Source organism: Rhinolophus hipposideros, assembly GCF_964194185.1.
Source record: "Rhinolophus hipposideros genome assembly, chromosome: 21".
Taxonomy (NCBI): domain Eukaryota; kingdom Metazoa; phylum Chordata; class Mammalia; order Chiroptera; family Rhinolophidae; genus Rhinolophus; species Rhinolophus hipposideros.
In genome coordinates, this window is record NC_138067.1 from 40203564 (window position 1) to 40213100 (window position 9537).

The window sequence follows — 9537 nt, forward strand, 5'->3', positions numbered from 1 at the left end:
ATTAGAAGGTGAGTCTTTTGTAGGCAGCATATGTAAGAGTCTTGTTTTCTTATCCATTCAGCCACCCCATGTCTTTTGATAGAAACATTTAATTCATTTACATTTAAAGTAATTGTTGATCGATATGTAGTTATTGCTATTTTATTATTTGTATTTTTTATCTTTTTTTTTCCTTCATCTTAAGGAAGTCCCTTTAAAATTCTTTACAATACTGGTTTGGTGGTGATGAACTCTTTTAGCTTTTTCTTGTCTGGAAAGCTCTTTATGTGTCATTCGATTGTAAATGATAGCCTTACTGGGTAAAGTAATCTTGGTTGTAGATCCTAACTTTTCATCACTTTGAATATTTCCTGCCAATCCCTTCTGGCCTGCAATTTCTGTTGAGAAATCAGTTCAGTCTTATGGAAGCTCCCTTGTAGGTAACTAATTACTTTTCCCTTGCTGCTTTTAAGATTCCTTCTTTGTCTTTAACCTTTGGCATTTTAATTATAATGTGTCTTAGTGTGGGCCTCTGGGTTCATCTTGTTTGGGACTCTCTGGGCTTCCTGGGCTTGTATATCTATTTCCTTCTTCAGGTTAGGGAAGTTTTCCATCATTATTTCTTCAAATAAGTTTTCAATTCCTTGCTCTCTCTCTTCTTCTTCTGGTACCCCTAAGATGCAATTATTGGTATGCTTGATGTTGTCCCAGAGGCCCCTTAAACACTCCTCATTTTTTTGGATTCTTTTTCTATTTGCTGTTCTGATTGAGTGTTTGTTTTCTGCTGCCTTATCTTCCAAATCGATGATTCAGTCCTCTGCTTCATCTAATCTACTGTTGATTCTCTCTAATGTATTCTTCACTTCAGTTACTGTATTCTTTATTTCTGACTGGTTCTTTTTACATTTTCTATATTCATTTTTATATTATGTTTCTTATCTTTTGTTGAAGTTCTCACAAGATCACTGACCATCCTTATAACCAGTGTTTTGAACTCTGTGTCTGGTAGACTGCTTGTCTCCATTTTGTTTAGTTCTCTGGAGCTTTGTTCTGTTCTTTCATTTGGGACATGTTCTTTGTCTCCCCATTTTGGTTGCCTCCCTGTGTTTGCTTCTATGTATTAGGTATTTTGGTTTTGATAGAGTGGCCTTATGTAGTAGGTGTCCTGTGGGGCACAGTGACACAGTCTTCCTGGTCACCTGAGCTGGGTGCTCCAGGTGTGTCCCTTGTGTGGGTTGTGTGTGCCCACCTGTTGCAGTTTAGCCTTAATTGATGTTGGCATGTCGATGAGAGGGATTGGTCCCCAAACTGATTCATTGTGAGGACTGGCTGTGACTACAATGGAGGAGCAGTTGGGCAGGAACTGACCCTACAGAGCAGGATTCACTTTGGTGGGACTCTGGTGCTTGCCCAGTCTGTCCTTTGGGTGCATCATTTGTGGAGGTGGGTGGGTGGGGCTCTGGTGTGGTCTGAAGCTGGCTACTGGGTGAGTTGATTCTGGGGCCTCTTGGGAGGGATTTTGGTGCAGGCAAAGGTCAGGCACTGCCTGTTTCCTGCCTTGGGCCACTTGGCATGAGCTACAAAGTGATCTGCAGAGGTTGCCATGAACGTGCTGGGCTTGAAGGTGCCTGGGAGAGGCTAAGCTGGGAACTCAGTCTGGCTGCTGCTAGTGCCGGGCTTGTGGCTGCTTAGCAAGAAGTGCGGGGCATGCTGAGGTCAGATTCTGTTTGTTTGGGGTTTGTGAACCTTTGAGAAATTTTAGGAAAATCCACAGCATGAGCCACGATAGGCCATTTATATGGAAAAGCCACGGGAAGAGGCTTGGGTAGGCCTGAAAGTTGGGTGGTGCAGGATCTCAGGAAATCACAAGGGTGGGGCAAATGGTGTTAGCCAGCTTGATGGAGACTCAGATATGGTGCTGGCCTGTGTCTGCACGCTGGGTGGAGGGTGGGCTCAATAAAGAAACAATGGCCTCTGCCAGTACATTTTTCCAGGGTAAAGCCACTCCTCCAGTCTTACTCTGAAGCCATATAACTCAACTCCTCCCTGTATGTTCCTGGCACCCCAAGCCTCCTCCCCAGAGCTGGAGCTCAGAGCAAACGAGTCCTTCAGCAAGTAAGTCCATGTGTGGGCCCTTTAAGAGGAGTACCTGGGAATCCAACAGCCCTCCTCTCACTCAGCCACAATCTCACCTGGTTTTCACAGCCAAAAGTTATGGGGACTTCTCTCCCCAGTACTGGAACCCGGGGCTAGAGAGCCTGGTGTGGGACTTGGACCTCTGGCTGGATCCTCAGGGGGACTTCTGCACCCTAGATATCCTGATTTTTAAACCCCACATATGGCTGTTGGACCAGCCATTCAATGTCTCTGCCCCTCCTACCAGTCTCCTCATGGCTTCTTCTTTATGTCCTTAGTTATAGAACTTCTGTTCAGCTAGACTTCAGAAGTTTCTCAATGATGGTTGTTATGTAGTTTAGTCGTAATTTTGATGTGGTTGTGGAAGGAGGTGAGCACAGCATTTACGTATCCCTCCATCTTAACCAGAAGCCTATTTTTCTATTTTAAATTGTTGACATACTCATAATTTACAACTTATAAAAAATTTATAAAAATGACAAAGAATTCCCATATACCCTTCAGCTGGATTCCCCAAAATTAATATTTTGTCACATTTATTTTATCATTTTCTCTATCTAAATATTTTTTCGTAAGCAGTTTGAGAGTAAGTGACAGATATATTACCACTTCATCTCTAAATATACATCAGTGTGTATTTCCTAAAGACAAAAACATTCTCTCACCTAATCATAAAACATTTATCTAAATAAGAAAATTAACATCGAATATGAATGATCTAATCTGCGACCTTTCTTGAGATTTTATCCATTGCATAAGTAACATCTCTCATAGCAAAAGAAAATCCTGGATCATGCACTGCATTTGGTTGTCAGGTGTCTTGATTCTCCCTTCCTCTGGAACAGGGCCTCCTTCATTCTTTGTGTTTCATGACATGGAAAGTTTTGAAGAGTAGAGGTCAGTTATTTTGTAAAATATCTCTCGTTTGGGCTCAGCTGATGTTTCCACACGATTAGAGTCAGGTTCTGCACATTTTGCCCAACACATGGAAATGATGCTGTGCCCTTTCTCAGTGCATCACACAAGAGGCCTGTGACGTCCGTTTGTCCCATTACTAGTGGTGTTCACTTTGATCAGTGCGTTAAAGTGGTGGCTGCCAGGTTTTTCCTATTTATGTCACTATTTCCCATGTGTAAATGATAAGTATTTTGTGGGAAGATAATTTGTGACCATGTAAATATCCTGTTATTCCTCAAACATGAACCCACTAGCTCTAGCATCTATGGGTATGCACGTTTTTTCCAACACCACCAAGCAATTAACTTAATTATGACACTATCTACCCTGAAACAGTGTCAAATCCCACAGGTTAAGGGCTCAGTCCCACAAGACTGTCCCCCATCCCTTCAGATGTCCTGTCAAGGTTCAGCAAGTAAAGGTTGTCATCTGTGCTTCTAACCGACAGGCAATAGATCAGGGGTTCCCATCACTCCCTCCCTGGGGTCAATTAATTTGTTAGAGTGGCTCACAGAACTCAGAGAAACAGTTTACTTACTAGATTACTAGTTTATTATAAAATGGCTGTAACTCAGGAACAGCCAGATGGAAGAGAGGCATAGGGCAAGTTTTGGGGAAAGGACACTGAGCTTCCATGCCCTCTCCAGGTGCACCATCTTCCCATATGTTCCCCAATCCAAAAACTCTCCAAACACTGTCTTTTTTTTTTTTAATGGAGACTTCATTACAAAGGCATCATTGATTAAATCATTGGCAATTGGCAACTGATTCAACCTCCAGTCCCTCTTCCCTCCCCAGAGGTCAAGGCTGGTAGGACTGAAAGTTCCAACCCTCTAATCACAGGTTGATTCCCCGGGGAATAAACCCCCGACCATAGGTGCTTTTTAAAATTTATCTCATTAACATAAGCTCAGGTGTAGTTGAGAGGGCAGTTGCTATAAATATCAAGACACCTTTATCACTCTTGCTACTTGCGAAAGTCCAAGGGTTTTAGGAGCTCTATGCCAGGAACCAGGATGAAAAACAAATGTATGTTTCTTATTATAAATCATAACATCACCGCATCCATTACTTATTCTTGCTTGAATCAGTTATTATAGAGGTTGCCAGATGGTGATGTCCTGACTCCACTATTCCTTCTACATTCATCAGTTGACTTTTGTTTTGTTTTTTTGAATTTTTATGAGTTTATTTGAACCAAATTAATGACATATTCATATGCCAGGGAAGAAAATCTCAAATGCTCCCCCAACAGGTGATTCTCTAGAAATAGCTTTCCCTACTCCTCTTTTTATTTATTTTATATCAGTACATAGTCATGGATTCTTATTTATTCAGTGGGTTGTAATCCTAACTACCAAAATTTGATGCTCAGCTTGTCTCACAATTGGTCATAGGGAGCCTCTTTAAGATGTTTTCCTGTATTCTCTAACACACTGCATCATTCTTTGAGTACTTCTTACTTTCTAGATCACTTCTGTTTTAAAGACAAAGAAACTGAGGCACAAAAAAGTTGAATATCTTACTCAAGTCAAGCTGATGGTAGATAGCTGCAAGATCAAGATTTGAATTCAGGTAGTGTGCTTCTAGAATCCAAACTCTTAATGACACGACAATACTGCCTCTTTTTTACATTTATATACCTCACAAAAGTGGTAACCCCAATAAATCTATTAGGCACCTGACACTGTACATAATTTTACAGTATTATTGACTATATTCCTTAGGTTGTACTTTATATCCCTGTGACTATTTTTTTAATTATGGTTGACTTTCAATATTGTCTTATACTAGTTTCAGATGTATAGTGTAGTGGTTAGACTTTTATATAATTTATGAAGTGATCCCCCTCATAAGTCTAGCACGTACCTGACATTATACATAGTTTTCACAATATTATTTATTATATTCCCCATACTGTACTTTATATCCCCATGACTGTTTACAGGGACAAGAACAATGGCTTCTTGTTCATATCCCCACCAGTCAGCATGATGCTTGACCCATGGTACATGTTAAATAAAAATGCACTGAGTAAATGAATAAATTAATCACCCATCTGTCATATTCCTCAGGTCTTATCTTTCCTCCTTTTCAACCTTAAATTCCACTCAATGATTATAATCACTCTTCTGCAAACACTCTCCAGTCCCTGGCTTTGTCCTAATAGTAACGCAATCTGTCCATATTCAGCTATCTACCCACTCAATGTCTGTACCCATGTAAGTAAATGAAGCTAGAGAAAAACCACACAATCCTGCTGAGAAGTCTTATTTTAAATTCATGATTTATAACATCCCGTGGGCCCTTAATTCTACCTAGCATTCAGCCTAGACTTTCCCAGTCCACTTGCCTACTCACCTATTTCATACTACCTTCTCAACTCTCCCCGGAGCTCCTCTCGTTATCCCTTTGGATATCAAAAAAGTGAAAACTACTCAACATGATTTCAGGGAAATGCATGTTAAAAACCACAATTAGACACTACAACACACCTACAGAATGGATAAAATTTTAAAGACCTACTGACAACACCACAGCAATTCCATTCCTAACTATTTACACAAGAGAAATGAAAGTACAAGTTCATAAAAATAAGTGTACAAGAATATTCATAGCAGCGTTATCCATAATAGCCCTAAACAGGAAATAGCACAGGTGTCCATCAGCAGAATGAATAAACAAATTCTGATATACCACATTATGTTGAATGAAAGAAGCCTTCACAAAAGGGTACACATTGTGTATTTCCATTCATACGGAATTCCAAAGCTTGAGCACTGGAAACATGGCGAGTTCAAATAGAAATGTAATATAAGTGTAAAATACAGATGGAATTCAAAGACTTCATACAAAAAACTAAATATCTCATTGTTTTTATACTGATTGCATATTTAAATGATGTTTGCGTATATGGGTGAATATATTATTAAAATTAATTACATCTTCTCTTTGTTTTTTTAATGTGGATCCTGAAAAGTGGTAAATTCCATATGTAATTTAAATGTCTTGCAATGTATTTCTGTTGAATGATGATAATCTAAAACTTAAAATTAAGACAAAAGGGGAACCACATATATTTCCAATATTTTACTGCAGCACCATCTAAGAGACCCACTCAGGGATGACCTGATTCTCAAAGGAATAGAGTTTGTATGTCCTACTATTTATTAATTGATTAGGGCCCAGACTCTACAATGTTTAGATATTAATTTTGCAAATGATTTCTGCCAATAAGAAGGTTGAAAAGTTGCAAATGATTGCTAAGTTGCAAATGAGTTTTGTCTGGTAAAGATGCAAATGATTTCTGATGGAAATGACTTCTACCCAGTAGACAATATAACCCCAGAGATTAAGGTTTTATTGCCTTTTAACCTAGTTTTGAATCTCCCTTTGCAATCTTATTTCAGCATTCTTTCTTTTACTGACAAAATATACCTGCATCATCTTGAATTCACTTCACCATCTTGCTGATTCCCTATATTCTGAGCACTTACTATTAATATATGCCAGGTACAGTACTTAACTTATATTACCAAGTTTAAATCTCACAAAAGTCCTAAAGGCAGGAACTATTATTATCCCCATTTCATAGAAGAGAATACTGAGGATTACAGAGAATTTACTAGCCCAATTTAACTAGCAGTGAACTTGCAGTAGTAGTAGTACAGAGTACAAAGTAGTTAACAGAGCTGGGATTGAAACTTGGGTTGTCTGACACCAGTCTGGACTCTGAACCTCCATTGGACACTGTGTCTTTATTAACTGTCCCCCCAAAAAAGATATGTTGAGGTCCTAACCCCTAATACCTGTGAATGTGACCTTACAGTCATGTGCTGCATAATAACGTTTTAGTCAACAACCACTGTGTATACGACAGTGGTATCCCACACAGCCTCGGTGTGTAGCAGGCTGTACCATCTAGGTGTGTGTAAGTGCCCTCTGCAATAGTCGCACAATGACATCACCTAATGACGCATTTCTCAGAACATATCCCTGTGGGTAAGCAACGCATGACTGGATTTGGAAAAAGGGTCTTTGCAGATGTAATCAAGATGAGGTCATTTATGTGGGCCTTCCTCTAATATGACTGATGTCCTTATGAGAAAAGGGAAATGGGACACAGACAGGGAGAAGAACTCCATGTGAAAGAGGCAGAGATTGGAGTGATGTATCTACAAGCCAAGGAACCTCTGGGGCTACCGGAAGCTGGAAGAGACAAGGAAGGATCATCCCCTAGAAGCTTCGAAGGGAACATGGCCCCGCCAACACCTTGATTTTGGACTTCTGGCCTCCAAAACTGTGAGACAATAAATACCTATTATTTTAAGCCACCCCTTTTGTAGGACTTTGTTACGGCAGCCCTGAAATGGACACGCTGGGTGGTTGCGTAGTTACGGAGGTGAGAGAGCTACCATCATCAATATACCACACCTGGAGGGCACCTGTCCTCTGTCCCTCACCTTTACTTGCAAAATGCCCTACCCCAGCTCTTCTGGCACCATGTCAGGACAGACTGTGTGGGCCTCCCCACCATGCAGCACTTCTAGAGGTAAAAGCTTTTGTGTGACGGGCAAAAAGAATTACCTGCTGTCTTGCCTAGCACACTTTTCTGGGTTATCTCCACCTTTCCTTGCCTGCCTTAAACTATGATAATAATGCTAAACTGATAGTAAACTAAAAGCGATGCGAAAGATTCCTGTCTGCCTGGTGGAATACAGTTGATTATTCATTTCCCTCTGGATATTGACTAATTTGATGCCCACTTATAAATTTATTTCAGCAGGTCTCTCCCACCTCCACGGAGCCTGCTGCACACAGAGGCTGCCAGGCGTGGCCCTGAGGCCTAGCACCTTCCTTGGCGCTTGGAGGCCCCTGATTGTGTGCTCTCCTCTTGCCTTTCCTCCTGGTGGTGGGGTCCAGAGGCCGCCCAGTAGTTGTATCCCCATCAGGAGGCCACTCGATTTAAGGTGACTAGTGAGGAACCTCTTCCCAGAAAGGTTCCACTGAGTAAAACAGACTTCAAAGTTATGGCACGAGATGAATTAGTTCTAAGATGGAAACAGTATGTGAAGCATATGTGCAAGCTTTGGAGGGCAAGCACACAGATCTTAACTCCAACGATATAACTGGCTTAAGAGAGTCAGAAGAAAAACTAAAGCAACAACGGCAAGAGTCTGCATGCAGGGAAGACATCCTTGTAATGCGACTAGCAACCAAGGAGCAGAGATGCAAGAATGTACTACTCAAATCCAGTACCTCAAGCAAGTCCAGCAGCCTAGTGTCACCCAACTGAGATCAACAATGGTTGATCCAACGATCAACTTGCTTTTCCTAAAAATAAAAGGTGAACTGGAAACAACTAAAGACAAACTGGAACAAGCATAAAATGAACAGAGAGCCCAGAAGTTTACGCCTGACAGGTAAACAAAATCATACGGCCCAGCCAAGACTTCGCTGACAGTCCCACTCTGAGAAAGCTGTCGTGGGACAGACACATACTTGTTTCCACACCAAGACTCAGACTTTTTGAGCCCCAAAGAAAAAAAGCCACATTCTTACACTATCCAGCTTGCAATGGTTAATATAAAACTTACCAGATGAGCCTTGTGTTTCGGCTTTTTTCTCTTCCCCCTCCCCTTGCTTCAGAGGCCTGATGGTAGCGAACTATTCTGAAGAAGTAGCCACTTCTGAAAAATTCCCCTTCTAGAATATGTAGACACTTGAGAAATGTTTCTGTTTGAAGAACATGGAGAAACAGAAGCCTTAAGTCTGTGGCACACTGTGTTTTCAGACAGTTTGGAGGAATGAAAACCTAGAGATTTAAAATCATGAATTAAACATGTAAAATTCCAGTAAAATGTAAAACTGGGATGGACAGCTCTCAACCTGGAGCATAGTGACTTAGAGACACTGTATACAGTTGTGTCAATAAGACTGTGGACTTGTGATTGTTGTTGAACTTCTGGGTCAAAATTCAGATGAGGCGAATTTTGCCTATAAAGGATTTATTTGCTAAGAAACAACTTAATAGTTATGAGAGAATCAACTAATAGATGTCAGTACTAGTAGTTCATATATTTAACCATTTCGTTTGCGGCTCTATATTACTTGATTGAGCCTTAATCAATGTGGTTTTAATCAATGAATGGTTGCTAATACTGTAGATAATCTCATTGAGGACTGTACAAACGTGAGGGTGTGGTATCAAACTTCAGATGTCAACTGTTTGAAGCATTATAAACACTAATTTCACAATTCGATTGTATTAGGATATTGGCTGGGATGAGACTCACTGCATTGTTTGAGGGGTGTTTTTTTTCCAGTAGTGAAATTTATTAAATCCCCGTTCCATTCAACAGGCACGTGTTGAAAGAGAACTGTCATTGGTGTTAATGGGGGAATGTGTTCCCTCATTGTATTTGGGCTTTTTGTATCACACTCTTGATATTACGTTAAATGTGC

The 9537-nt window shown here is 40.5% G+C and overlaps 1 pseudogene across 1 annotated transcript; it reads left to right on the forward strand.

Moving 5' to 3' along the window:
- The first annotated feature begins 1582 nt into the window (after positions 1-1582).
- Positions 1583-8782, forward strand: LOC308489893 (pre-mRNA-splicing regulator WTAP-like; annotated as a pseudogene). The gene is made up of 3 exons: positions 1583-1603; positions 8025-8495; positions 8722-8782. The product of its transcript is annotated as a pre-mRNA-splicing regulator WTAP-like (transcript).
- The last annotated feature ends 755 nt before the right edge of the window (positions 8783-9537 follow it).